The sequence below is a fragment of the Chelonia mydas genome, chromosome 2 (genome assembly GCF_015237465.2).
Source record: "Chelonia mydas isolate rCheMyd1 chromosome 2, rCheMyd1.pri.v2, whole genome shotgun sequence".
Classification (NCBI taxonomy): Eukaryota; Metazoa; Chordata; order Testudines; family Cheloniidae; genus Chelonia; species Chelonia mydas.
The window spans coordinates 162,738,743-162,743,560 of NC_057850.1; the positions used below are offsets into that span (position 1 = coordinate 162,738,743).

General features: G+C 41.2%; 1 long non-coding RNA gene across 1 annotated transcript in view; it reads left to right on the forward strand.

Moving 5' to 3' along the window:
- Positions 1 to 4,025, forward strand: part of LOC122464629 — a 31,446-nt gene extending 27,421 nt beyond the window's left edge. Inside the window, exon 2 of the long non-coding RNA XR_006288829.1 lies at positions 2,887 to 4,025. This is a non-coding gene — a long non-coding RNA (uncharacterized LOC122464629). The remainder of the gene's footprint in view (positions 1 to 2,886) is intronic.
- The last annotated feature ends 793 nt before the right edge of the window (positions 4,026 to 4,818 follow it).

Consider the following 4,818-nt stretch of genomic DNA (forward strand, 5'->3'; position numbering starts at 1 on the left):
ACTGTGGCTAAAAATTAATCACATAAAATTTAATCACATAAAAGTCAACAATTCAGAATTTGGTTTTCAGAACTACTTTAATTCACATGCCTCACACATAATGGGCCCATTCTCAGCTGTTATAAATTGGCATAGTTCCATAGACATCAATGGAACTACCTGGATTTACCATCAGCTGAGGGTCTGGCCCTGTACTAAGAGGGTGAATGAGGTAGAGCAGGATATCAGGTTCCTAGTAGGATGATTAGAAAGGCTAGTTATTGTGAAAACAGTGGGCCAGATTCTCTGATGCAGGACCCCTGAGTTGGCAAAGGTGATTTAAACCAACTTTGCATTCCCCCAGACCTGGAGCTGCTAGGGATGGCTTGGCCCCTGGAATCAATTTGGAGCAACTCAAAGCTGCACTAAATTTATTCCTGGCTGGTTATGGCCCGTAGCAGATATTTCAGCAACTGCAAATCAACAAGATGCAGCACCATCCTGAGTGTTTCCTCTCCCCTAGCTACATCCTCTCTGCCAGGGCCAGGAGCAACTACACAAGAGGAATCCTTCATTGTCCAGATTCATCAGGCTTACAGCTGCTTTGCCACAGAAAACTGATGCCAAGTGGCTGCAGTGCAGCCACGCATCTCCCCTTGTCCAGGGGTTAGTATGTGTAATGTTGCAACTGACGACCTCCACCATAAAAGTGTGTGAAGGGTTTGGTCTCTAGGCTCCAATTAGTGCATGGGCTTACAGGCCAGGGGTAGAGATTTATTCAGAAGAGTGAGGTTCCTGGCCCATAACTGAACTGCTAATTAGCAATTTTTTCCTTATGTCTGCATTTTAAAGAATTTGCCACTTGATGAAGATCATAGAATACAGAAAGCTGCTAAGGTTGACAGGAACTGTTCAGGTTTCAGAGTAGCAGTCGTGTTAGTCTGTATCCGCAAAAAGAACAGGAGTACTTGTGGCACCTTAGAGACAAACAAATTTATTTGAGCATAAGCTTTCATGAGCTACAGCTCACTTCATTGGATGCATGCAGTGGAAAATACAGTGGGGAGATTTTATATACACAGAGAACATGAAACAATGGGTGTTACCATACACACTGTAATGAGAGTGATCAGGTAAAGTGAGCTATTACCAGCAGGAGAGAAAAAAAAAACAAAAACCTTTTGTAGTGATAATCAAGGGGGTTCCAAAGAGGATGGATCTAGACCAATGGTTCCCAAACTCGTTCCGCCTCTTGTGCAGGAAAAGCACCTGGCGGGCCGGGCCAGTTTGTTTACCTGCTGCATCCGCAGGTTCGGCCGATTGTGGTTCCCAGTGGCCGCGGTTCGCCGCACAAGCGGTGGAACAAGTTTGGGAACCACTGGTCTAGATCCATCCTCTTTGGAACCCCCTTTCAGGTAGTTGAAAGAAGCTATCAATTCCCCATTCATTCTTTTCTTCTGCAGACTAAATAATCCCAGTTCCCTCAGCATCTCCTCATAAGTCATGTGTTCCAGCCCCGTAAGCATTTTTGTTGCCCTCCGCTGGACTCTTTCCAATTTTTCCACATCCTTCTTGTAGTGTGGGGCCCAAAACTGGACACAGTACACCAGATGAGGCCTCGCCAATGCCGAATAGAGGGGAACGATCATGTCCCTCTATCTGCTGGCAATGCTGCTATGTATACAGCCCAAAATGCCATTGTCCTTCTTGGCAACAAAGGCACACTGTTGACTCATATCCAGCTTCTCATCCACCATAACCCCTAGGTCCTTTTCTGCAGAACTGCAGCCTAGCCATTCGGTCCCTAGTCTGTAGCAGTGCATGGGATTCTTCCTTCCTAAGTGCAGGACTCTGCACTTGTCCTTGTTGAACCTCATTAGATTTCTTTCCCAATCCTCTAATTTGTCTAGGTCCCTCCATATCCTGTCCCTACCCTCCAGCGTATCTACCTTTCCTCCCAGTTTAGTGTCATCTGCAAACTTGCTGAGAGTGTAATTCATGCCATCCTCCAGATCATTAATATTGACCAATAACAAGATTAAATGACTCCAGAGCATGAGTCAGTCATCATTTCCAGCACTGTCTGTAGGTTCACTCACAGGAATACCAACTTCCAGGGTTGTGTTTCCTGGAATTCATGCAAAAAACATACAATGGCTGTAGACAGGGAGTAGCCTTATTACATAACACAGCTGTCCTAATCAATAACTGTCATGCTTCAGGACATAAAATGACAAGCAGCTAGGGTCTGAGGGAATTTTCCACCCTGGTACCACATATTATTGCACATTTATTTCATTATGCAGTGTGTACTCCTTCTACTGAAGTATCCAGCATTGGCCAATGTTAGGTACAGGCTATTGCACTAAATACCATTTCATAGATTTGGGTGAACCAGTAAATCTGTTGCATCCTCTGGTCCTGATAGTGGTTTCAGGTACTCCAGTGTAAATCCATCTATTTGTGTAAATATATCTGTTTTTTGCAGTTCCCTTTCAAACAGTCCAAGAACTTTTGAGTTTTTGCTAGTTAATTTAATAGTATGTCTAGCACGTACTATTTTGATAGCCGCAATATCAGGTTAAGCTTGAATGAAAACAATTAGGTATAAGAGTGCAGGGTAAACTTGCAACATAGAAATTTAGCAAAAAGGGGAAAAAATTCTTTGTTTCCGGAATGGCATGTGAATCAGTTTATTAGCTGCCCAGCCATTTTCATTATTAGTAGCATGACAATTGCTTGGTCATTTCTAATTTAATAGGATTTTATCTAGATCTTGCCTTGGACTTGAAACAGTCCAACAATGTCAGCTACAACGTAAAGGTAGCTCACAAGCAGATTCATTCAGGGTTTCCGAGGAATACAGTTCAAATTGGTAACAGTCAACCAGCAATGTCTGCCCATCAGACCATAACCACGAAGCATCCCACTTCAGTGAGAGAGGATTTCGAGTGGAGCTTTTCTGTAGAGCAACTCAAGCAAAAGTGTCAGTGACCTCCATGTCAGATGCCATTAGTGTGTCACAACAGAACTCATGGAATCAAGGAGACATGAATCCAGATTGCTATCACCTGACAAAAATGGGAGATGCTTTGCCTCTTGTGTTATCTGGGGCTCAATATCCAAAAAAGCAATCTTCAAGGGTGTGGCACAAGGAGAGCGGAATGAACAGCCAGCCCTCTTGTGCACTAGCTAGTGCATCTGTTAAAAGTTGCAAGCTGCTCAGACATTCCTAAACCACAGTCATTGAGCCTTTGGAGACCACTAATGCAGTGCACTAAAGACGACCTCTGTAACTCTGTGCTTGAGAGCCTGAAAACGGTTAAGGGACCAGCATCTCAGCGAGTCAAAAGTGTAAATCAGGTATCAAATTCTACATGTTTAGACAAGGTCAAGAGAAAGCAAAGGGAAGGCAAGTATGTTGGACGAGAAACCAGTGAAAATGGAGGGACAGAAAAGAAAAAAAAATGGATCAGAAATTTTCATGCTGCCCAATGGGCAAAGTATGCCATGTCAGTCAAAGTCATTGAAAACAATGGGATTTTTTTTTGACCCCCTACCATATAGTCATGATAAATAAAAATAAACACATATTCATAGCTGGTGAATGATGCTGAATTTAATAGCCTCGACAGACAATAATTCTCTATCGATTCATGGAACAGACAGTCCTCCCAGCACTCCCCCATCAGTGTGTCTCAGTTATCACCTACTCCAATCTTTTTACTTACTGAATTTTTTTTCTGGCAAGGGTGCCAATTAGTGTATGTTGTGCTAAAAGTTTCTATGTTCTGGATGCCTTTTCACTGGGAACTGGACTGAGATCATGAGCCCCATTCACAATAGCCACTGAATAACCACTAGATTATAACTGTCATTTTCTACCAACCTTATTTCAATTAGGACAGCTCACGCTGATGTAAAAAGTTTGATGTTGCATGGGGGGCTAATGTTTAGTCCATTTCTTAAATCGTTATTTATCTTTCTTGACTTCATTGTTACAATCTCATTGTGCTTCTTGTCTAGCAAAATTAAACAATCTAAAATAAGCAAATTAAATTAACTCTCCTTTTTAAATAATTACTCTTGGTTAGTATGATAGAAATCAACTAAATGCAATAACCTGTGCCTTAGGAGACCTGTATTTTATTGAATTTGTGTTTTTAAAGAAAGACTCCCAACCACAGTGATTCTGTTTTGTTCAGTGAATAACCTTCACTTGTTTTCATTAGCATTCACTTCTATTATGCTTCCTGAACAGGGATTTGTTAACCCTTTGGAGACTGCTGACCTACATAGCTTCCTAAATTCTCATTCAGTCTGGAGAATACCAGTATCCTCAGGTTTAAAATAACAAATCAAAAGGAGTTTACTTAGAGTGTGTGTTTGCTTAAAAAGCAAAAGGTCACAAAATACTGAGTTGCTATATGATATTGGAATCTTGAAAGATAATCCTAGAGATAGAATGTTTTATTGCAAGTTATACGTACAGTTTGTAAGTCTAGCATAGTTGGTCTTTTCCTCTCAAGACTTATAGGATGAGACATTCTATAAGATTCTGGGTTGCTCTGCTTTGGTGTGAGGTTTTTATGGAGTTTCTAAGCATTGTGAATTTTTTAAAAATGAATTGAAAAATATTCTGTTTAAAATAATCAGTGACTTCTCTGTATTTATGAAAATCTAATAAAAATAAGTTTAGTTGGAACATGATATTGTAGTCTAGAAGACTGAGCACAAGACTGGGTGCCAGAACACACCAGGGTTCTGTCCCTCAGTCTGCTTGGTGACCTTGGGTAAGTAACTTATACTCCTCATTTGCTGGTTCTCTAACTGTATAAT